The 24,919-nt window shown below is 47.1% G+C and overlaps 1 protein-coding gene across 2 annotated transcripts in view; it reads left to right on the plus strand.

Moving 5' to 3' along the window:
• The first annotated feature begins 4,476 nt into the window (after positions 1-4,476).
• The window catches only part of TLR5 (toll like receptor 5), a 31,929-nt gene continuing 11,486 nt past the window's right edge, over positions 4,477-24,919 (plus strand). Inside the window, exons 1-3 of one of the 2 annotated variants that reach the window (XM_025400254.1) lie at positions 4,477-4,515; positions 12,788-12,978; positions 14,956-15,121. The gene's annotated coding sequence lies outside the window, so the exon portion shown is untranslated. Of the gene's footprint in view, positions 4,516-12,787; positions 12,979-13,192; positions 13,287-14,955; positions 15,122-24,919 lie in introns of those variants that run through there. The other variant, XM_025400244.1, reaches the window with a different exon arrangement.

The following is a 24,919-nucleotide window of genomic DNA, read 5'->3' on the forward strand; positions in this document are numbered from 1 at the left end:
GAGTTTCTAGATCTTAGGGCATGTGAATCCTCAACTTTCCATGACAATGCCAAACTTTTCCCAAGTGGTTCCACAAATTCACATTCCCACTAGCAACAAGTGAGAATTCTGTTTGCTCCATATCATCACCAACACTTTTTATTATCAGACATTTTATTTTTGGCAGTATGATTTATGTAATACGTGATGTATTATAGCTTTAATTTGCATTTCTAAGATTACTAGTGAGGTTTGGCACTTTTTCATCTATTCATGGGTCATCTTGTATTTCCTCTTTTATGAAGTATCTGCCTGAATCTTTTGTCCATTTTTCTTTTGACTTTTCTTTCTGATTTGTATGAGTTCTGAAGATAATCTGGATGCTTGGGCTGTGGCAGTTACATGTGTTGCAAGCATCTTCTCCGGTTTTGTTTCCTATCTTTTTATTCTTTTAAATATGTCTTTTGATGAACACAAGATCTTCATTTTAAGGCAGTTGAATTTATCAATCTTTTCCTTTATGAACTCTTGGACTAAGCCTGTCTTCTGGCTATTGTTTTCCACCTATGTCTCCAGCTGTCCACCCGTCTTGATCCCCCACTATTGTCTCCATATAAACATCTTTTCTATGCTCTGGACACATGACTTCAACTGCTCACTTGATGGCTCCACCTCCATATCCCACAGTCAGTCCAACACCAATTTACCCCAAACTGAACTCAACCCTCCAAGTTCACCTTCCACCATGCTACCACCCCAACTTGTATTTCCTAACTCCATGACTGACACAACTATCCACCAATCACAAAGCCAGTGTCTTGTGAATTTGCCCTGACTGCTCTTTCTCTTATAAGGATCCAGTGTTTCTGATTCTATGATCTAAACCTTGCCCCACTCTGTCTTCTCCTCTACATCTCCAGTGTCAGAATGTAAGTTCCATGAGACCAGGGACCTTGTCCAGCTTGTTCATTACCACAATATCAGTAGGGGATAGTGCTTAACAGCATGAATTTTAGAGCCCAATTACCTGATTCAAATCTTGACTCCATCAATTATTAGCTATCTAAGGAAGTGGAAGTTACATGACCTCTTCTCCCTCAGTTTCCCCATTGGTAAAATGGGGGATGATGATAGTACTGATTCATAGGGTTGTGGTAAGGGTTGAATCAGTTCATGCATGTATAGTACTTAGAAAAGAACAGGGCATATGGTAAGCACTCAATAAATATTGACTACTAATATTATACCCTACCACCTAGCATGGGGTAGGGTATAATATTAAGCATCAAAATATATTTTAAGCATCAAAAAATATTTATCATCAAACAACTAAGCATCAAATAATATATATCAACAGAAATGAATGAATGCCATTCCTCTAATTTAGACTCTTATTATCTTTGCTTAGACATTTGCAGTAGCCTCCTAACTGGGCTTACTTTCTGCTAACCATCCCATTCCCTTTTTCATTCATTCTACACACTACCATTAAGGTTATAACTTCTTGTATCTAAACATGAAGGTGTGGTGCCACTCCATTGCTTAACACCAAGCAGTGGATCCCCAAGCGCTATGGGGAGCCAGAGCATAGTCCAAACTCCTCAATAGAACACATGTGCACGAACATGTGATCTGGCAATTGCCTATCTCTTTACCCACCTCCATCCTTCACACAACCTGCACTCCATTTACCAAACCACTGGCAGTTCCCCAAATGAGTCACATTCCTTTATTCCTCCCCTGCCCAGAATGCCCTCCCTCTGTCCTGTCCAGGTGACAAAGTCATCTTTTTCTTTTTTGCCAAGTCCCAGATGTAGGCACTTCCAGGCAGAGTTAGATACATTTATTATTGCAGCATTTATCAAATTACACTGTAACCATTTATTTACATGTCCACCCCCACTCCCCCAGGCTGCAAGCTCCTGAGAGCCAGATCGTATTTAGATTTGTATTTCTGGCAAGAAGCACAAGGGCTATGGAAGCTTAATATCAATTTGCTGAATGGATGGTTAGTTTTAAGAAGTACCTAATAAACCTTGGTATTTGTATTTCCTTAAATACTTGTTTTGGTTGCTACCTTTCTTAATAGAAATAGTCACTACTGCTTATGTTTACAAGTTTATTGGGTTCTAATTTTATCCTTTAAGATAAAAATTGCTAATATAATTCATTCATTCATGCATTCATCAATAAATATTTATCAGGAGACATTTGTCAGATACTGATTTGAAGTGAACAAATTAGACATGGCCCCTACCCTCATGAGGCTTACAGTCTATTAAATCTATTAAGTATGAAGGACAGACTGACCTTGAACCAATAAACAGGTCCATGTAAAATCATAAATTGAAATGAGAGTTGTGAAGGAAAACAACAGGTTATAAAGAGAAAGAATAATGGGAGGGACCTAATTTAGATAGAAGACTTAGGGAAGTTCTCTTTGAAGAAGTTACATTAGAGGGAACACTAAAAGGTGGGTAGGAGTGAGCCACACAAAGTCATGGAGAAAGAGCATTCCAGGCAGAAGAAACAGCATGCGTGAAGACCTTAGGCAAGCGGAAGGCAGCTGCTGAGGCTGGAGCCTGGGAGTTGGGGACTGGGAGCAGACAAACCTAGAGAAGTTGTCAGGGGCTAGACAATGGGGTTTTGACCTAGAATATAAATTTTGTTTGTAGTTCATAGGGAAGACATTGAAGGTTGAACATATGGGAATGACAGGAACCTCTGGCAGGGCTCTGCCTGTGAGCACCACATAGCACTCTGAGGATGTGTGCGCTACTCTAGGTTTCAGTGGAGAAAAAAGCAAGTGACAACCCTTCTGTCCCTGCTAAGTAAAAGCTTTGATCACCAGCCCCTTCCCCTGAATATACTGGAGAAAAATAATGGAAGTGCATTTCAAGGGCCGCATGTGAGAAGATCCTAAGCTGTCCTGGCTGTTCAGGTAGAAGTTGTCATCTTCCTCAATGATTTCGGCTGTTGGAAGACATGGCCAGGCAGACAGAATCTAAAAGTTCTTCCAGGTGTGACATGAGTCCCTGGAGGTCAGTGACAGAAAACAGTGTCCAAAGCCAGATGCCACCCTGGGAAGGGGGGCTTTGGAAGCTCCTGGGAGGCCATAACACCGCCTGGAAAGCTCCAGTCTCCCACATATTCGCAAAGCTCCATGATAAGCCAGGCCCCTGCTGGTCTTGCAGCGTCCACCTATGATGCAGAATAAACAGTGCCACCCGTCAAGCTGTCTCCAACCTTGCCCTCGGTTCCACTACCAAAAGAGGGAACCTTGCTGGGCTTGCCCCAGCAAGGTGTTATTTATGTTAAGCTAGGGCCACCGTGGCTTTCAGCTCTTACTGCTTTCAAGGTGCCCTTACAGACCTTCCCACTGCCCCCTGCATATGCCAGAGTGTGAACACCCCCCTCCCTCTCCACAGCCCCCGCAGTAGGGTTCGGGTGGGCGGGGAAGTGGTTTCATCCCTCTATATGCAGCCCTTGGAGACCTACTTAGGCAATTTGTCACTCAGGCTTCAAGCTGCCAGCCGAGGAGGGGAGCTGAGAAGACTCTATAATGAGATCTTTGTGCTGTAATTAAGTGCCAGGCTTTGTTTTACACCTATCTTTCCCGCCTTGCCCGATTCCACCGCCAAGCTCCTCCAGGCAGTGAGTGGGGAGTGTCAGCAGCTCTGTGATTACACCCCAAGTGGCAGGTGGCAGGGAGCTCCTCCGCCTGCAGTCTGCACCCCACCCCCAGGCTTCCCCCACCACTAGTCTTAACTCAAGACAGTGTATTTCTGTCCTTGAACTAGATATCACCCCAGAAAGTCCCTCCACCGCTTTCTCATAAGGCTACCTCCTTTTAACCCTATGGTTGCAGGGCCTCTGGGGTGTCCATTTCTTTCTTTTGACACGTTCCTTTTCCTGAAAGTTTCAGCAAACCCCATAGGCAGAGGGGGTGTGAAAAAGGAAAAGAGAAGTTAGGGCAAAAGGAGCACTGTTCTTATAGGACAGGAAGGGTCTGTCTTCTCTCTTGGGTCCTCCACACAAAATCGGAGCTTCCAAACACCCCGGCTCCCAAACATATGCAGTAGATTCTGCTGGCAAGAATGTGTCACTGTGATCTTCACATTTTAGCCTGAAGTTTAGCCTAGCTGAAGAAGCACCGGATTGGCAGTCGGAGAACATGGGATGGTGCTTCTGTTTGGCCTGGCTGTGCTTTCGGACAACACTTCAGGTCTTCGGCCTGAGTTTCCTTCTCTGCACGATGAGGAGAGAATGGGAAGGGGCAATGCTGGCCTGTGTGATCTCGATGGACATTGTGGGAGTCTGCAGAGACCGAAGCAAAACCTCCGCCTCTTCTCCCCGGGCCTCGCCTCTCACAGCCCTGGGAGAAAATCCTTCCCTGTGCTGGGGCGTGGCCTCGCCGGTGGGCGGGCCCTTCTGTGGGCGGGGCCGCGGGGCTTTGTGGAGCCCCAGCACTGGCGCAGCTTCTGCGGCCTGGAGTAGCCAGACGAGGCGCGGGCGGCGCGGGGAGGCGTCCCAGAGGTGAGCGCCCTGCAGCGGCAGGGGACGGGCCGGGGGCCCTAAGTCGTAGGCGGCGCGGGGCGGGGACGCGGCTGCCTGCGGCGGTCGGACGCCTCTCCGCCCTCCCCCCCGTCTGTCCCGGTCTATTTTCCAATCTATGTCCAACTCGCGCCGCCTCACTAGGCGGCGCTCTCTGCCCCGCGGCACCCGCGAGACGTGGGGTCTGTCGGCCCGGGGACGGCGTGAGGGTGTCATGTGGGTGCCCTGTGCCCGACAGGTTGGAGACGAGGAGATCTCGGCAGTGACAGAGTCACCCACATCCTCTCCTTGAAACAGAGCGGGTCCCTCTTGTGCTGTCTCACTGTCACTCTCGCCTCTACCCTGTGGAAGAGGCAGGTGGCTTGTCCTCACTTTCTTCCTTGGAAAAGGGAGACAGAGGGCCACCTCCAGCAGGGCCGTAGAAATCCCAGAAAGTCACTGAGCTGCTCAACAAAAGGCCCTAAACACCCCACCCCACAGCACCAGGCAGTGCACCCTGGCCAAGACTCCGTGGTAAATATTGCCGCCTTTATGTTGAGAGGGAAAAAAAAAAAAAAAAAAAGCCTGCCCGTGAAGATCATCGCCCAGTGGCCACGCTCCTGTGAAAACACAATTGGAAAACCATGTCCTAAGGGGCGAGGGTGGGTCTGGGACCATGCTGTGGCTTGGGCGACTGATGGTCGCGGGAGTGAGGGTGCTGCCCTGGGAAGGCGCTGAGGCCCTGTTGGGTGGGAATCGATGGCTGCGACTTTCTCCGGGAGGAGGGAGAGCGGTGTTGTTACCTAGTGTTAGGAGCACGTCCGTCCAGCACCGTGAATTGCCAACAAGGAGAGTAACTCCAGTGTCCTTCAGATACTGTTGCTGAGCAGTGACCTAATCAATGAGATGCTCTGTTTGGACGGCAGGTACATCTGTAATGCCGCCCTCTTGCTCAGTGCCTGAAAGAGGCATTGGTGACTCCCCGCTAATGCTAGGGGTAGCTACCCTGCCGGAGCAGTCAGGCTCTTGCAGGGCCTGTGTGGTTTCATCAGTTTTCTCCTGCATTTACCCATCCCCTCTGAATTCTGAAAAGTGTGTCCAAGATCTCTTGGACTCCTTGACTCACTTCATCCTTGTTCCTGTGGGCAGAAAACAATTCCCAGTGTGTCATGCACAGCCAGTCAGAAGGGAAGCCCTGGAGCAGAGCCCTGGGAAAAGTTCTGTGGAGCTAGATGCTAATTATTCAGTTACTGGATTGTGAGGAAATTCCAGGGGAGGTCCCAGAGGAGGGACCGGGCTAAAGCTAATTACCAAGCAGTACAAAAATTATATATATATATACACGCACTTTTTTTTCTTTTTTTGAGACAGAGTCTCGCTCTGCCGCCCAGGCTGGAGTGCAGTGGCGCAATCTCAGCTCACAGAAACCACTGCCTCCCAGGTTCAAGCATTCTCTTGCCTCAGCCTCCCAAGTAGCTGGGATTACAGATGCCTACCACCATGCCTGGCTAATTTTTGTATTTTTAGTAGAAACGGGGTTTCACCATGTTGGTCAGGCTGATCTCCAGCTGCTGACCTCAGGTGATCCGCCTGCCTTAGCCTCCCAAAGTGCTGGGATTACAGGTGTGAGCCACTGCACTGGGCCAAAAATAATCTAAATTTCAACAGTCAGTATGACCATGTCTGTGCATATGGGCCTAATTATCAGTCTGACTGATTCTTCCTTCCAAAATGATGGCAGAGGATCACCTCTTTGGACATTTACAGCTCTGAGCAAAGCAAAAAGCATGTAGGTGCCATTGTCGGAATGTAAAATCAGCCCTGCCAGGTTTTTGATGTTGTTCCTGAGGAGGAAGCACCTCTCTGGAGGAAGGTGTTTCCAGAACAGTGCCTCCATTGTTCATTCCTGTGCATCAGGAAGTTTGGCTCTGCTGAGTGTTGAAAGCAAAACTCTCCTGTTTGTTTGTTTCTGTATGCTGACAGACTCAGACAGCAGACAGCACTGCAGTGTCCAGTTACTGCACCCAGATATGTTTGTTTCACTCCTAACATTGTGGGAAAGAATGCAGAAGGCAGATCCAAAGCTTCCATCAGATTTCCCGAAGCTTGAGTGATTCCCAGCCTTGGTCCTTTAATGTGTGAGCCACAGCGTATAGTGTCTTCAGCGTATAGTGTCTCTGGGACAAACCCAAGTTTGAGGCACAGTCCCTGCTGTCCAGAAGTTCCTAGGTCTAAGTGGGACGACAAAACCAGCACCTGTGAAACAATTAGAGAGCAATTAAGTGCGAAAGTATGTGGCAGCATCTGCTAGCTCAAAGAAGACAGCTAGTGTGGACTGACTGGGAAAGGAAGAGAGAGCTTCACAGACCTCGCTGGTGTTCAGCTTGACTTAAGAATGACCAACAAGGGCTGGGCCAGGCCCAGGAAAGGAAGCATGAGGATATATGAAACTCACAATAACCAAAGGCACTTGCTGCCCAGAGCCAATCCAAATTCCTGCCTTCCAGGAATTCTGGCTGTGGGTCCTGCCACTCTCTTCCTGCACCCAGTCATACTGCCCTTCTTATAGCATTCTAACCATGGCTTTTTTTTTCTTTCTTTCTTTCTTTTTTTTCTGAGATAGAGTCTCACTCTGTCACCCAGGCTGGAGTGCATTCGTGTGATCTTGGCTCACTGCAACCTCCGCCTCCTGGGTTCAAGTAATTCTCCTGCCTCAGCCTCCCGAGTAGCTGGGACTACAGTCACGTACCACCATGCCCAGCTAATTTTTGTATTTTTAGTGGAGACGGGATTTCACTATGTTGGCCAGTCTGGTCTTGAACTCCTGACCTCAGGTGATCCCTCTGCCTTGGCCTCCCAAAGTGCTGGGATTACAGGTATGAGCCACCGCGCCTGGCCTGACCATGCGTTTTTTGTGTGCCTCCTTCACTTTATGCCTACTCTCCTATGCTCAAAATGCTCTGCTGAGCAATCCTCTACAGTTTTTAAGAAGCAGCTCAAATGACACCTTCTCCAGTGAAGACTTCCCTGGCAGGCCCCTATCCGAGTTTTTGAGCAGAATTGGAGGATTTTTCCTTTGTCCTCCATTAGTCCTTGCATAGACCTCTTTGAAGCTCTGTATTGTCCATAGGAGTTAAGGGGTCTTTGACCCACTCACTGAAGCAGAGCTGTGTCTCATTTACCTAGGGCTCCCCTGAGCCAAATTTGGTGTCTGGCACATAAGAGGCATTTGATAAATGATTCTTGATTGAAATTCAAGTCCTTATAGGTAACGGTGAAGTGCCCCACCAACTTGGAGTAGAAGGCATGGGTTATGTGTTATAGAGAGTCTCAGATTAGATAAATTACATGGAGCCAATTCCCAGAGGCCTTGAGGAGTCTGAGTGCAATGCAGTGGTGGTGCTCAAAACTCATAGCACCCCCTATTGCCTTCACTGTAGAATTCTGCCCCCAGCATATCCTCTTTAGCCTCATCTTCCCCCAGCTCCCACCTTGAACCCACAAATCTACCTTCTGAGCCACTCCAGCCCCAGGTAGCTCCCCAGGCCTCGGCTGTCTCTTCTCCTTTGTCCATGCTGTTTGGCAGCCTTGACCAGGAATGCCTACTGCTCTCCCCAGCTAAGTCCTGATCATTAAGACTCCAGATCTGAATCCTCTATGTGCAGAGGCCCCTCAGGCTGGGTTTTCAAGTTCTCTGTGCTCCGTAGCACCCTGCACAGCCTCTAACAGCATTTACCACACCCTCTTATGGCTGCTGTTTACTTGACCATCTCCCTGCTGGTTAGCTCCCTGAAGGCAGGGATTGGGTTAATCCTTGATATATCCCCCATCAGCTAATGTTGTTCCTAGGAGATGGTGTCCAATAAGTGTGTACTGGATGGCAGGCTGAAACAGGGTGGTAAAAATATCAAAAGAAGGACAAATCTAGAGACATCTGGAAGGGGAAAACTAGAATTTGGTGATTAGTTATATAAAAAGAGTGTATTAGTCTGTCCTCAGACTGCTAATAAAGATATACCTGAGTCTGAATGATTAATAAAGGAAAGAAGTTTAATTGACTCACAGTTCCACATGGTTGGGGAGGCCTCACAATCATTGTGGAAGGCAAGGAGGAGCAAAGTCACATCTTACATGGCAGCAGCCAAGACAGCATGTGCAGGGGAACTCCCATTTATAAAACCATCAAATCTCTTGAGACTTATTCATTATCACAAGAACAGCACGGGAAAGACCTGCCTCCATGATTCAATTACCTCGCACTGAGTTCCTCCCACAACACGTGGGAATTATGGGAGCTACAATTCAAGATGAGATTTGGGTGGGGACACAGCCAAACCATATCAAAGAGTAAGGGACAAGGTTCCTTAAAACCTATGAGGCAGGTGGAGATGGTGTCCTACAGGGGTAAGATTCCCTGGCCTGGGGAGAGGTCTGCTTATATGTCTCTGAGTACTATGCAAAAATGTGTTTGTTTCCTGGAGGATTTTCAAAATTCAAAATATTAAGTCACTTTGAGACATGTTGAGTCTGATGACAAAATGGAAATGTTCTAGAGTCAACTGAAACACACCTTTGAGTACAGGTGAGGTTGGGCCTAGAGAAAGATTTTGGGAGCTTAGTGGTGACAGTTTAACTTGTGAAAGCAAATGTGGTCACTGAGGGAAGAAGCCTAAAGCAGAGAATAAGGTCTTGGGGAAACCTGGAAGCCATGGGAGTTGGAAAAAGAAAAGGATCTGTTGGAAAATAGAATGACAGAAAGATAGAGAAAAAATCAAGGAAGCCAAAGGAAGAGATATTTCAAGAAGAAATATGTGGCCAAAACTGCCCAATGCTAAAAAAACAAAAAACAAAACACCAAACCACACACACACACACCACTAGGAGATTCAAAAAAGAAAAGAGGCTAGGTACAGTGGTTCATGCCTGTAATACCTTGGGAGGCCAAGGCAGGAGGATTGTTTGAAACCAAGAGTTCAAGACCAGTCTGGGCAGCATAGTGAGACAGCCCCCTACACACACACACAAATTATCTGAGCATGGTGGCGCATGCCTATAGCTCCAGCTATTCCAGAAGCTGAGGTGGGAGGATCACTTGAACCCAGGAGTTCAAGGCTGCAGTGAGCTCCGATCGTACCACTTCACTCCAGTCTGGGTGATGCAATGAGACCTGGTCTTAAAAAAAAAAAAAAAAAAAAAAAAAAGACCTGAGGAGGTTAAAGACAGGCTAGTTACTGAGTTACTGGGCAGTGGAAATGTTGGGTGGAGTTTTTAGACTTCTTGTCTGAGGAATTTGGCCGTAAAAGAAAGAAGGAAGGAATGATCTGCTCAAGAGAAGACGTTCTGTTTGTTTTATGGTAAGAGAGATCTGCCTGCCTTTGATCACACTAGGGAAGGAGCTCATTTATGCTAAAGGAATATGGATAAATATTTATATTGTTCACATTGGTTATATTTCATTTAAACCTTCCTATCCTGCTTTCCCCTCCCCTGCAAGTGTCCCATAGAACTTTCTTTCTGGGGAATTGCCAAAGTCATGGTATTGCTAAATCCAGTGACAGGGTGTTGCAACACTGAAATGATTTGTTCTCACCTCACTGGCCTGTAATAAGCTTCTCTCAAACGCCTCCAAACAACTTTCCTTCCTAATAGTGCTAGTCAGGCATTTTCTGTTTTACTGTGCACAAATTAATAACACCAGCAATAACAGCAAATGCATAGATAGCACTTAACTCTGAGCTAGAGACTCTTCTGAGTACCTGTGAGGAGTAAATGGTGAACCAGTATTCAAGCTCAACATATCTGTCTTCAGGGTCCATGCACTTAAAGCACTATGCTAAATTCAAGATAAATAAGTTTGTATTTTACCATAGATTGATGTTCATGTTCCTGACACTACTACAACATTCATAGTCCTGATGCTACTGACAACGTGGCTTGTCCACAGTCACCAAACCAGGCATCTCTCTGGACCCAGGTTCACTGTGGGTTGAACTAGCTTTAATAGTCAATAAGGCCAGGGACAGTGGCACACGCCTGTAATCCCAGCACTTTGGGATGCTGAGACGGGCAAATCTCTTGATCCCAGGAGTTCGAGACCAGCCTGGGCAACATGGCAAGACCTGCTTCTACAGAAAATAGAAAAATTAGCTGGGCATGGTAGCATGTGCCTGTAGCCCCAGCTACTTGGGAAGCTGAGGTGGGAGGATCACCTGACCCGGGGGAGTTCGAGGCTGCACCATGATCACGCCACTGCACTCTAACTGGGGTGACAGAGTGAGACTCTGTCTCAAAAAAAAAAAAAAAAAATTAAAAAATAGTAAATAATTTGATAGTCAACAAGTAATCTGCCACATGCAAAGTATTGCAAGGGGCCAAAAAATATAAGCTATGTGTCCCATCTCATTTACTCTTCATAACCATCCCATTTTATAGTCAGGGAAACTGTCTGGATTTGAACTCAGAAGACCATAATAAAGGCAAAATCGAAAGCCACTTTTAGTCCTGAGTTTCTCGGGTCTGAGATTCCTCCTCATCTTGGTCAGCGATTTAACTAGGTTCGGATAGTTTCAAGACTACCTTTTATTTTCTTTCCCAACCTGTGAACCAAAAGGGTAGTGAGTATGAATCTCTAGTATGCACAGATGTGCAAAAAATACTACCTCTCCTCTATTTTCTAGATACTAATATTGGTTTAGAGCCTTCATCTCATCTGGCTGACATCCATAGAAACCACCCCAGGTTGTGTCTCTGTGTCACAATTTCAGATCTTTTATGCATTGCCAAGATCCCAGGGGCATGGGTGCAGGTGTCTCCTGCTCCCCCATCTGGTCCACTCGGGTTACCACTGAATGCACTCTTGTGCCTGTCTTGCCTAGCAAGTCCCCACTGCTTCCAGACCACATAGCTAACACTGGGGTCCTGCCAGAGTCCTGTCTTCCTGGGACCCACAGGCTTCTTTTCCCTTCCTGTCTTCCTGTTTCTAGAAGCATGCCTCTCTGCTTCTACCCATCAGCACCCCCCACCCCTCTTCCCCCAACTTGGCAAAGCCTTGTGTCCCAACCTAAGGCCCTGTTTGGGAAATCGAAGCCAGAAGAACCTGCAAGCTATTCCTGGAAGGGTTCTGACATGTACCTGCCCTGGGCCAATGACTAGGGAGCTGGCTACAGAGGTGGAGGTGAGCCTAGGAAAGTAGAAATACAAGGAGAGGGGAAAAAAAAGTTGTCTAATCTCAAAATATCTAGCCACAGACACAAGATCCTCTGAGGGTAATTTCTTGAGGGGGGAAAAACTTGCTATTTAAAGCTAGGATATATGTGGATGCATTTTTTTCATTGGTACATTAATAACATCATTTTCCACTATGTGTCTTCAAGGTCTGGTGTAACAGGCTTGTAAATTTGCCAGAATGAAGAAGGAATGTTCTGCTCCAGGGAGGATTGGCTCTGGTCTGTGATTGCTGTCATGATGATACTGAGCAAGTTTCCTTAGATAACTTTAGAGTTAACAAGGATGTAAAAATGCTTCCATTTCAGACTCACCATTATACATACGCAGAAACTGAGGACAATGAAAGTTAGACTTGTCTAGGATACCCAGATACCCAGACTGTAGCTGAAGGAGGATTAGAACTGAGATTTACCCTCCCAGCCCAGCACTTTTGCCATGGTCTCATTTATCTTGGAAGTAACCACCACTAGCAAGTTGGAGCCAAATCAACTAACTGACTCCCTGCCCTGACTCAGAATGGAGCACAGCCACCCTGGGCAGCCTGCCCAGGCAGATTCCACATGCAATAAACCTCCTTTGGGTCCCAGGACACTGGGCACAGGGTGGGGACCTGTGCTTCCAGCGGGGGTACGCTCCCCAGCCTCACCTGTCCCTGCTTACAGTCCCTCAGGCAACACCAGTGAAATCGCTTCCTCTCAGGGCGTCTTCATCCTGGCCTGAGTGCCCCCCACCTTTCCCTCTCAGCCTCTTAAGGGTTCACCTTGCATCAGGGGGTGTCTCCAGCAGCTGCATGGTGCATTGGATTTTATCTGCCTGGGAAACTTTCTCTTGATGCCTTTGCTAGCCCAGCACAGACTACACATCCCTCTCAGAACAGTTCTCAAGTGTTTGATACTCTCTCTTCATATTCCTATTCCGTGTCTAACCAATCAGTTTAATAGGGTTCCTAGTCCCCGGGCACCATCCCCACCACAACTGTTTCCAATTTACATCACAATCCAAATGATTTTTGCAGCGCTTAGCAGATTGTCTGTGTCATTACTTTCAGGGATGCTATATTGGACTTCCCTACTCTCATCTGCTCCAGCTCCCTGACCTTACAGTTGCCCAGCTTTCCTGGCAATTGACTTTGCTCATCAATACACAGGATTTAGCTGAGTAGCATCCAGGGAGGATGTCGGAGCCTCAGATGTTAATTTTCTAATTGAGAATATTGGCGCTGTCTGAACCTGGAGACAGGTAGACAGGTAGGAATGTTCACTTTGTAGACGAGCTACCTTTTCCCGACGATTTTAAATGTTATGCTAGTTGTTCGTTTTTAATATCACTCAGACAAAATGATGTCTTTCAATCAGATGCTTTAAAATTGTGTGATAAAGAGTTATAATGTGCTGACAACAGGGAAGCCATTCTGTACCTAAACCATGTGGGTTTTCAACATAACTATTTTCAGAATATCAGCGCCTTTGCTTGCTGCTGTTTTTGTTGTTTTCTGATGCTGGGAATTACCACCTAAAGATAGTAAAGAAAACAGAGGAAGCTTTCCGGTAATTTCCCACTCATGCTAAAGAAACACAAAATCACCGCAGTGCCTTGAGAAATTTCCTTTCCCTCTCTCACTTTCCACTTCAGTGGTGTTCTAAAGGGAAGGCGTTTCTGGTGAGGGGTAGTTGCGTAAATGATGGCTGCCTACTTCAGCAAGCAAGAACTGTTGGGAGTCTTAAGCATGGGTAACTGGATCCTCTGGTTTGGGCACTGGAGGATCCTTGCAAACCGGAAGCAGGCTGTTGCTGCCGGGGTAGGGGGCGGCGGGAGTGGGAGGTAGAAACTATTATTGCTGTGATTTTATAGGCAGTAAACTGATGCTCAGAGAGGTTCAGCACTTGCCCAAGCTCACATACCTACTAAACTGTGGAGCTAGGATTTGAATCTAGCTACAAACTTAGTTGTCATTGAAATGTCTAAATGCACTCTGTTGCGCAAGCGATAGGAACTTCCCAGCGGAGCTCAGCTCAGGGCCGCTTGCAGCTCCTCCCCGCCCCGCTCGACTTTCCCCCGCGGCTCCGCGGGCTCCTCCCCCTCGGTCCCTGCCCCTTGTGCGCCCTCTGCTGGTCTCCAGGGAAAGCGCCTCTCCTGAAACCAGAGACGTAGCACCCAAGCTGTCCTGTTTCCTTAGCTCCTAGTAAAGCGATATGACCCATTCATCCCCTCCTCCTCAAAGCCTCACATGAATCTTCTTTGAGGCACTCTCTGATGCTTCACTCTTCAGCGCTGAGAAAAATGGGGAGGGGGGAGTGAATGTATTAGTATAGCCCCTTCTCAAAACCAATCGTGCAGCATCTTAGTCATGCCTCATCCTGGAAGAATGAGGCAGCTCACATGGGCATGGGGATAATGTTAGAAATGCAGACTCTCAGGTCCCGCAGCCACAGCCCTGATGAATCAGAATCACCGTTTCAAGGAGGTCCCGGGCCGTTTCAGGTTCCGAGCTCGCTTTGAGACCCTGTGGATGTTTTGCAGCATATTGAATTTTGATTCTGTTTAAATGTCACAGTGACAACTAAGTTTGCAGCTGGATTCAAATCCGAGCTCCACAATGTAATAAATATGAGATCTTAGACAAGTGCTTAAGCTCTCTGCGTTAATCATCTATAAAATAATGAAAAGCAGTATAAGTCAACTCTTCAACTTTCAGGACATTGTTCACCCGAAACCCGAAATCCAATAACTGTGCACTGTCTTCTAACACAGCCATAATTTACCTAGATGTACTGCTTAGAAGTCTCACTCTGATGGTGACCTTAGTTCTATTTGTCCCTGGAGAGCCACCAGACCATTTTGTCTGGAGGTTCTCTGCTCACTGGACAATAGGGACGGTGGAATTGTCCTCATTCTTGTTCATGAGTCTTTAGAAACCAAATGACCCCAGAAATGTCATGGAAGAGATTTTTAGGTCCCAGAGGAACTGAATGACTTAGGCATCCACCTTCTGAACAGAGGCTGGGCCAGAGATTTCTCAAGATCCCTTCAACCTTGGTGTTCTGTACACCTTGATTTACAAAGTGGTCTTGATCTTTTCCAGTTAAAATTCCATTTAGTAGAGATACACAGAAAGTTTGCAATTCTTCCACAAGAAAACTGCTGTATGGCATAGAAAAATATCTACGTAATTTTTTTGGTTTCTTCTTCTTAATTAGCTTTCCTATTCTTCCTTAGGAAAACAAAAAGCCCTTTCTCCTGATTCACCAAAAAATAAAATACTGACTGCCATCACTGTGATGAGATTCCTATAGTCTCAAGAACTGAAGTCTTTAAACAACCAGGGGACCCTCTGCCCCTAGAATAAGAACACATTAGAAGTCCCTTCTGCTAGGACAAGGAGGTAAGTGCTTCTGGTAAAAATGTATCATATGTGTGTATTTGTGTGTGTGTGTGTGTGAGATACATATACAAATTTATACATATTTGTACATTTATATACATATGTACAAATATACATACATATGTATGTATATTTGAGATAGGGTCTCTCTGTTGACCAGGCTGGAATACAGCAGTGTGATCATAGTTCACTGCAGCCTCAAACTCTTAGGTTCAACGGATCCTCCTGCCTCAGCCTCCCAAAGAGCTCAGACCACAGGTGCACACCAGCATGCCTGGCTAATTTTTCTATTTTTTGTAGAGACAAGGTCTCACTGTGTGGCCCAGGGTGGTATGGAACTCCTGGGCTCAAGCAATCTTCCCATCTTGGCCTCCCAAAGTGCTGGAATTACAGGCGTGAGTCACCATGCCCAGTTCTATCTTCAAAATATTAATGGGGAAAAATATTGCTGGGGTACTTAAGTTGTGCCAAGTACTACAGGGGGATCCTGTGTGAATAAAACTGAGTGCCTGCCCCTCAAGACTTACAGTCTAGTGGAGAAGGCATAATGTAATAAACATGCCATGATGGAGATGTACCCAGAATACCAGGGGAGGGAGATGAAGAGTGTATGTGGGCCGGGCGTGGTGGCTCATGCCTGTAATCCCAACACTTGGGAGGCTGAGGCAGGTGGATCGCTGGATCCCAGGAGTTCGAGACCAGCCTGGGCAACATGGTGGAACCCTGTCTCTACAAAGCAAAAACAACAACAACAACAACAAAATTAGCTGGGCATGGTGGTGCAAGCCTGTAGTCCCAACTACTTGGGAAGCTGAGGAGGAAGCATCACTTGAGCCCAGGGGGTTGTGGCTGCAGTAAGCCCTGATTGCACCACTGTACTCCAGCCTGGGTAACAGAGCGAGACCTTGCCTCAAAACAAAAGAAACTAGTGCACGTAGAAGTGTGAGAAGTGCACGTAGAAGTCTCATGGCAGAGGTGGCCTCTGAGGTGGCCTTCAATGGGGCAGTTGGAATGGGATGAGCAGATGAGATGTGCACGAGCATTCTAAGCCCTGGGACCAGCCTAAGCTGAGAGATCAGGTGGAAGGCAGACTCTGAGAATGGCAAGTTAGACGTTGAGCACCAGGCAGTGATGGGACGCCAGTGTAGATACAGCCAGGAAGGCAGGGTGGCTGGAGTTTCCCCCTCTGTGAAATGAAAGGGTTCAAGCACCGAGGGCCTCTCCTGTCAACCATTCCAGAATTTGCTTAGAGTCTGTGGTGGGGACCCTGAGGTCATCCTGAAGAGTTTGAGTGATAATGGGCATGAGGAATCAGTGAAGACTTCTAATCAGAGTCATGCCCTAGGAAGCCCCCTCAGATAGCAAGGGCTGTGTGTGTCAGGGTCAGGCTTACTCTGGGAGCCTAGCAAGGTGGTGTCTCCCATATCTAGAGAGGAGGCAGTGGAGCCTTGCAGCCGAGCAGTGGCTGTAGAATTGGAAGAAGGGGGATGGATGCTGGAGGCATCCTGATGTGAAATTCACAGAACTGGCCGCCAACAGCATTGATGCCCTGCTTGAGGCTTCCTCCAGCTGGGAATTAAGGAAACCAGAATGACCTCACCCTCCTGGTTAGATTTTAAGGATATATACACTAAAGACAGAAATGAGGATCCATGAGCAAAGATGAATATGAGGCAGTGTCTGACCAGTGAGAAGGGTCTCAGAAAGGCCATAGCCCTAAATGCTCTGAATTTGGGGGAAATGCTACAAATATGCAAAATGATTTTTCAAGCTCTGTTCAGATAAGGAAGAAGCAACAAGCTCACTGTCAGAAGCAGATGGTGCAATGGTGTACTACTAGCAGATAACCACTCCCTGACAGGAGAGAAGTGATGGCCCATGTAGGAGAGAAAGAAGCAAGCAAGTGACGTGTGGCTGTTCTGAATCTGCCCAAGTCCTTCTCAGACCAGCCCATCCAAGGAACCCAGAGAATTGGCAGAGGAGCTCTCTGCACCTAGCAGCCTTTTCTGCAGGGCCACGAAGAGGGAAGGAGGCACCAGGCAGGATGTGAGCAAATTCATTCATTCAGCAGATATTTGCCAACATACTACATTCTAGGTGCTGGCAACACGGTGAGCCAAAGAGAACCAAACAATACCTGGCCTCCGGAACAAAATTCTGATTCACAAAATGGGACACAGGTGGGCTTTTAAACCACAAACCAGTGAGCTTGACAGCAACTGTGGACAAATTTCTAGGAGGTTTGGTAGGTGGTCTGCAGCTCTGTGGAATGGTGTGGGGATCCCTGTATGTCAGCCTGTGTTTCTGAATGGTGAGTCACAGAGAACTCAGCTTGTTTCCATCCTGACAGGGTTACCCTTTTCTAGCAACTCTAGGAATTTGGCAGGGCATTGACAGTCTCTCGGGGTACCCCCCAACCCCCAGCCATTGCTAATGGAACAAAGGCTGCACATAAAAGTGCACATGAAAGGGAAATTTAGGCTACACTTAATAGATGTGCTTTGCATTACGGAATCATAAAGACCTAGAGAGGCAAACAGACCCTAATGAGACCACCCGGCATCAGTAAATAAATCAACCATTCTGCAGTGCACAGAAGCCTCGTGTGCTGATTCTCTGAGTCCTCTTTAGATAACAGTAGTCAGTCGACAGTCTTATACCCCGCTGTGTTAATCCCTGATGCTAATGACTGTTGCTGCTCAGGCGTGTGATGGGTCTGAGGAGAAACCTAGGTAGGAGCTCGCTTTCCATTTTGCTCACATGAGCGGACTGCCTGTTCCTGGCCGTGGAGTGCATTTTGCACGAGTGAGCTGCCCTCCCTCCTTCACCTCGTTAGCCTGGGTGTGAGCTGCCTAGGGCACCTGCCTGACCCCAGCTTTCCCTCCCAGTGGCGCTGCTGGGTGCTGCTCCCCGGGACTGCGGCAGAGCCCTCCTCGCGGGCGCCGCTCCTGACATGGTGTCCGGCCGCACGGATGACCGGTAGAGGGCAGCAGCGCGCTCCGGGTCCTGAGCAGGGCCTTCTTGTCAGACTCGCAGCAGGTCCGCTGCTGAGGGACGGGGCCTGATGGGCTAGGGGCAAGGGCAACCTGGTGAAGGAGTGGGATCACTGCAGGAGGAAGAGAAAGAGGAGACGTGGAGAAGTGGTGCTGACCACATTGGCGTGTTGAACACTGCACATTTATGTGGGCCCCAATGTGCCTGGCGCGTGCACGCGACCGGAGCCCAGCCGTCAGGTGTAGACATGCAGGAGGCTGGCAGATGGGTTAGAAGAGCAAGGAGGCACAGCAGTTGGAGGTGTCGAAAGAGGGTTTGAAGAGAAAGCCCGGAGTGCCTGGAATGGTGAAGAGGCATGAGGAGGCTGACACCATGAAAGGCAGGGACGGCTCAAGGGCACTTTCAAGGCCATCAGGGAATGGTGTGGAGAAGTGAGCGCGCACAACAGCTGGAGGGGACGGTTGTGAGGAGGGTCGGAGAGAAGGCCCTCCTTTCACCGGTAGAGGGTCGTGACTGCAAGGTGTCCAGGTTCTTGGGGTTTTGAACAAAGAATTGGACAAAACGCCTAGCAAAGCAAAGAAAGAGTGAAGCAACAAAAGAACAAAAGCAGGGATTTATTGAAAACGAAAGTACACTCCATAGTGTGGGAGCAGAGCCAAGCAACGGGCGGCTCAGGGGCCTGGATGCAGAATCTTCTTGGGTCCAAATACCTGCTAGAGGTTTCTCATTGGCCACTTCATGCTCACCTTATGTAAATGAAGTGGTGGCCCGCAATCAGGCTGATTGGTTGCAGAAAGCAGCTGACCAGAGGCTGAAGTGAATTTACAAAGGCCAGGCTCCTGTGCAAAATACCTGATTGGTTGCAAAAAGCAACCAATCAGTAGCTAGGAAGAAGTTACAGTTAGTCTTCTATGCAAATGAAGACTCGGCAGGGAATCAGTCTGATTGGTTGTGAACAGCAGCCATTCAGAGGCTGGAGTGAAGTTACAAAGTTGCAAATGAAAACTCACCTGCAATCAGTCTGATTGGTTGCAGACAACCAATTTCCCATCTGCTGTGCAGAAAAGGACAAAGGGAGTAGCGTCTGGTCCTTTTGTTACTTAGGCGTGGAAAGTTTGGGTTTTCCTTTCAGTTTAGTTCTAGGAGGTCTGCGTGAAACAGCCTTAGGTTCCCTGCTTCCAGACCCTATTCTGCCTCACTCCCACATTGTTCCATTGTCAGGAATAAACGACTCGGGGGGTAAGGTGGACCTCCAGATGAAGATGAAGGTAGAAGGGGAGGAGAGGCTGAGAGGCTAACCTGCCACTGGGACCCAGGGCCAAAGCCCTTTATGATTGAGGGAAAGTGACCACAGATCAGCAGATGATGGCTGAGAGATGTACTGGAGCGGGACCGTGGTCCGGTCCTGAACAACACATGCAGCCATGCCCAGAGATGCTAGGTTTAGAGGCTATCATGCAGTAGACAGAGCTGTTTGACCTTAAGTTACTTAACTTCTCAGGGCTTCAGTTTCCTCATCCGTAAAATGGTACCTACAATAATGGTACCCAGTAATAGTACCTACAAAAGACTGGGAAGATGAGGGAAGGGAGGGAGCTCCCAGTTGTGTGGGGAGGAGCGTACAGGCGAGGGTAACCCACCATATGGTATTATAGGGATTTGTGTCTATTTCTGTCCTCCCTCCAGACTCTAGCCTCGTGGTTCTCAGACATGGGTATGCATCAGAATGACCCAGATGCATTAAAAACACTGCCAGGTCCGAGCCCCAGAGCTTCTGATTCAGTGGGGCTGGGATAAGGCCCAGTAATTTGCATTGCTCGCTAAGCCCAGGTGCTGCTGCTGCTGGTGGTGGTGGTTCCGAGACTGCACTGTGGGCACCACTGCTCTGGAGTCTGTAGAGCCCCAGCAGGGACTCCTGTTGAGAAGAGACGGGCACATAGTGGGAGTAACTCTAGGACAAACCAAAATTCCAGATACAGTGCAAGAAGAGGTAGTGCTGAATGAAAAAGCGATCACTCCAGCAAAGCTTTAAAGTCATGGTGGTTTATGAAGGAAGTTAGAGTTGCACCTGGGGAGCAAGTGCTGAGGTTAATGGCAGTGCAATCCCCCGTCTGTTTTATTGGAACTGTTGTCAGAAGCAGAATGCTGGCCTGGCGGGACTATGGCCCTAGCAATGTTTTGGACTTGACAATGTCCATTTGGTGGGCATGATTCCAGTGGGATGCTATATTATGCATCTAAAGAATGTATTTGTCCTGGAAGAGTTCACTTTGTCCACTGCCCTCGAGCCTTTACCCAAGGCTAAACCCACATTCTGTACCCACATTTGGAATTGGTCCAGGAATTTTATACGTGTGTCAATTTGGAGAAACTCTCTCAGACACCCATTTGGAAATGAATTAGTGTTTTTCTCAGACAGTGAGTCCTCCATGCTTGCTGTTCCAATGGCCCTCCAGGTTTGGGCCCAGCACCTACCAGGAGAAGCATTCCCTCTGTAGCTTCCACCTGACCACAGCCAACCCAAGCTCCGCTCAGAACCCCAGGTCTGCCAGCGAACCTGTGACTGGAATTATCTGTTAGGGATCAAGCATTAACTTGGCACAGGAGCAGCCCTGGCACAGCTGGAGGCATCCGCATGCTGTGGTGCCCCAGAAGCAGAGGCACCCCTGAAATGCAGGCTGTGTGTTTGCTGCAGAGACACCATGGCCCGTAACTCCCCAGGCGTAGGTGAGCAGCTCTGCTGTCCAGGCAATTAAGTCAAGAAAGGGAACTAGCCCAGCTAATGGCTGGGATTAAAGCTAAATGAATTCAGCTCAAATGAAAGGGATACTGACCCTTCTCCCTCTGGTCTCATTATCTTAATTAACAGTGCTTGGCAGGGGTATTGAAGCCTGCATTGATTGTTCTGTTTCTGTTTTTCCCCCTCAAAGCCCTAGATACAAGTTAAATCAGCCTTAATAATAAAAACCCAATACTCAACAGCCCTCAGATTTTCTTACCAGCCCTCCTTCATCTAAGAGAATCACTTGGTTTCTGAGTTGGAGGCGATCCGTTAGACCAACACTTCTCAAAGCATGGCCTGAGACCACTAACATCAAAGTAACTGGGATACGGATATAAAATGCACTTTCCAGGCCTCAGAGGGCTGTGGAACTGGAATATTGGGAAGTCAGGTTTGGGTATTTGTAGTGGGTTTTTTGGGTTTAATTTAATTTTTTAAATTGTGGAAAAATCAACATATAATTTTCGTTTTATAAAAAATGTCCATTTTAGTAATTTTTAAGCAGACAGTTCAGTGACATTAAGTACATTCACCTCTGTTCGTCTCCAGAACGTTTTCATCATCTCAGATTGAAACTCTGCCCATTAAACACTAACTCCCCATCCTCTCCTCCTCCCAGCCCCTGGTAACTTCTGCTCTGCTTTCTGTCTCTTTGAATTTATCTGTTCTAGATATCTTTTTTTTATATATATATATACTTTAAGTTCTAGGGTAGATATCTCTTCTAAGTGGATTCTTGCAATATTTGTTCTTTTGTGACTGGCTTATTTTACTCAGCATAATGTCTTCAAAGTTCATCCATCTTATACCATATGTCAGAATTCCATTCCTTTTTAAGGCTAAAAAATATCCCATTATATAGACAACAGATTTTGTTCATTTATTCATTCATTGGTGGACATTTGGGTTGTTTCCACCCTTTGGTTATTGTGATACTGCTATGAATATTGGTGTGCAAATATCTGTTAAGCTTCTGCTTCCAATTCTTTTGGGTGTACACCCAGAAGTGGAATTGCTGGGTCATGCGGCGATTAGTTCTGTGTTTCATTTTTTGAGTCAGTACTGTTTTTAAGCAGCCCACGTGGTTCTAAGGTGCAGTCAGGGTTGCAACCAGAAGACCAGGGGATCAGACTCTGCTGGTAGAATCATCTGAAAACTCTGAACAACCCCAGATGCCCAAACCACACTTCACACCAACTAAATCAGCCTTTCTCAGATGGGACCCACACACTTGCATTTTTTTAAAGTCCCCTGGTAATTCCAGTGTGTAGTCAACTTTGAGAACCATTGGTTTCCATCAGTGATCCTCAAATTTGAGTGTGTATAAAATTCACACAATGGCTAAGGATACAGATTCCTGAGAGAGCACACCACCCCTTCCCCCCGCCCACCACCACCACCACCACCACCACCACCAACAACAACAACAACAACCCCAAAGAGGCTCATTTAATGCATCTGTGGTCAGTCTGGGCTTCCTGGGTCTGAAGACCTCCCAGGCGATTCTAATGTGTAGCCAACGCTGAGAGCTACTAATCTTGCTCAGTCTTTCAGTGAAACATGAGAACACTGAGACTGTGAGGAGTGACAGCTCGTTAGGGTCTGAGTCTGCACTCATTCCCAGGGCTGATTTTCAAGACAGTCCCACAGGTTCTCCATACTCTGCCTCGCAGGTGCAGGGGGTAGAATCATATATAGAACCTGCATCTTTTCTACTCTTAATTTGAACTGTAATCCTTGAATTAGAGTATAGTCAGTGCTGCTATAAGGCTTGTTTTGGAATGTAAACTTGTTTCTAACATGATTGATGTATTAGGGAGCAATATTAATGTGTTGGGAAGATTATTGATATGCTAGAGAATAGTAACATATTCAAGAATGTGAATTTCACATTTGCTTATGTGTAATTTCTTGCATGTAAAAGCAGAAAACTGCACCCAGCTGTGCCAAAACACAAAAGAATATGCAAAATATACCTCCAATATTAGTCAGCTACCTCATTCTCCATGTGTGATTTGAGCCACATGCACCCACATCTGTTGCTGTAACTTCCCCTCTGATATCAAATAACCCTTCTTCCCCCATTCACAATAACTCACTGGCTGGGTGCGGTGGCTCACGCCCGTAATCCCAGCAATTTGGAAGGCCGAGGTGGATGTCAGGCCTCTGAGCCCAAGCCAAGCCATCGAATCCCCTGTGACTTGCATGTATATATGCCCAGATGGCCTGAAGTAACTGAAGAATCACAAAAGAAGTGCAAATGCCCTGCCTCACCTTAACCGATGACATTCCACCACAGAAGAAGTGAAAATGGCTGGTCCTTGCCTTAAGTGATGATATTATCTTGTGAAATTCCTTTTCCTGGCTCATCCTGGCTCAAAAAGCTCCCCCACTGAGCACCCTGTAACCCCCACTTTGACTGTAATTTTCCTTTACCTACCCAAATCCTATAAAACGGCCCAACCCTTGTCTCTTTTTGGACTCTCTTTTTGGACTCAGCCCGCCTGCACCCAGGTGAAATAAACAGCCATGTTGCTCACACAAAGCCTGTTTGGTGGTCTCTTCACACGGATACGCATGACAGTGGGTGGATCACCTGAGGTCAGAAGATCGAGACCACCCTGGGCAACATGGTGAAACGCATCTCTACTAAAAATACAAAAATTAGCTGGGCATAGTGGTGCACACCTGTAATCCCAGCTACTCAGGAGGCTGAGACAGGAGAATCACTTGAGCCTGGGAGGCGGAGGCTGGAGTAAGCTGGATTGCATTCCAGCCTGGGTGACAGATCGAGACTTCATCTCAAAAAATAAAAATAAGATAACTCACAAGCTGCAACCCTTCAAATGCCCACTTCCACAAGCAAACTGCAGGTCATTTTCAAAGCCAAGTGCTGTATTTATTATGCATTTTTAAGCATTTAACTTGGCTAAAACTGTGCTACCATAAGGGGGGTTCCAGTCCTTTCTTTTTCTTTCGTTCTTTTTTTTTTTTTTTTTTTAGACAGAGTCTTGGTTTTGTCGCCCAGGCTGGACTGCAATGGCATGATTTTGGCTCACTACAACCTCCATCACCTGAGTTCAAGGGCTTCTCCTGCTTCAGCCTCCCAAGTAGCTGGAATTACAGGCGCCCGCCACCACACACAGTTAATTTTTGAATTTTTAGTAGAGATGGGTTTCACCATGTTGTCCAGACTGGTCTCGAACTCCTGACCTCAGGTGATCCACCCGCCTCAGTCTTCCAAAGTGCTGGGATTACAGGCGTGAGCCACCGCGCCCGGCCCAATCCTTTCTTTATATGCATGCCACTGATAAGTTTTCAAGTGTGAAACACCCTAGCTCCATTTTTCCCATGAGCCCTGTGGTTTTTATTGTGTGATTTTGAATAGTGTAATGACTTGTGAAAAGGAATGTGTATGTCACCTGATAGAAGAACTAACTGTAGAAGTAATTATACACATTGCTTTTTAGCATCCTTTTAACAGTGGTTGAGAAGCTCACTGCCCCCTTGAGAATTTTAGTTCCTGTCCCTCCCTTTCCTCCCTCTATGGCCACTAGATGGCGCACTCCTCCGCTGGGGTCGGGCGCTGTTCTTGGTGCCTTTGCAGCGGCAACCTGGTCCGCTTGGACGCCGTTCTTGAACTCTCGTCTCACTGAGGTTTGATCGGGTCTGGAACAACTTCACAGCCTGGTTCTCCTCTTTAGATTGGATTTCCCCAATCCCAGTGCTCATTCAAGATTTACTTCCACCCATTTTAGCTCTGGCTGCTTTTTGGATGGTACTTCCTCCCAGGCTGTCTGCAGGAGCTGCCTCGCTGCACACCTCTGCTCACCTGCTCATCTGGTTCCTCTGCTCACCTGTCCTGCCGTTTAACCCACAGAGATCTACTTCAGAGACACAAATGTCGTTGTTTCATGCCTTTCCGTACTTCATAAAGAAATCGGTCTGCGTGGTATCTTTGTAATACAACATAAGCCCAGATAATGTTCTTTCACATCCATTTGTTCAGCTGGCTTTATCCA

This window comes from Theropithecus gelada, chromosome 1 (genome assembly GCF_003255815.1).
Source record: "Theropithecus gelada isolate Dixy chromosome 1, Tgel_1.0, whole genome shotgun sequence".
Lineage (NCBI taxonomy): Eukaryota > Metazoa > Chordata > Mammalia > Primates > Cercopithecidae > Theropithecus > Theropithecus gelada.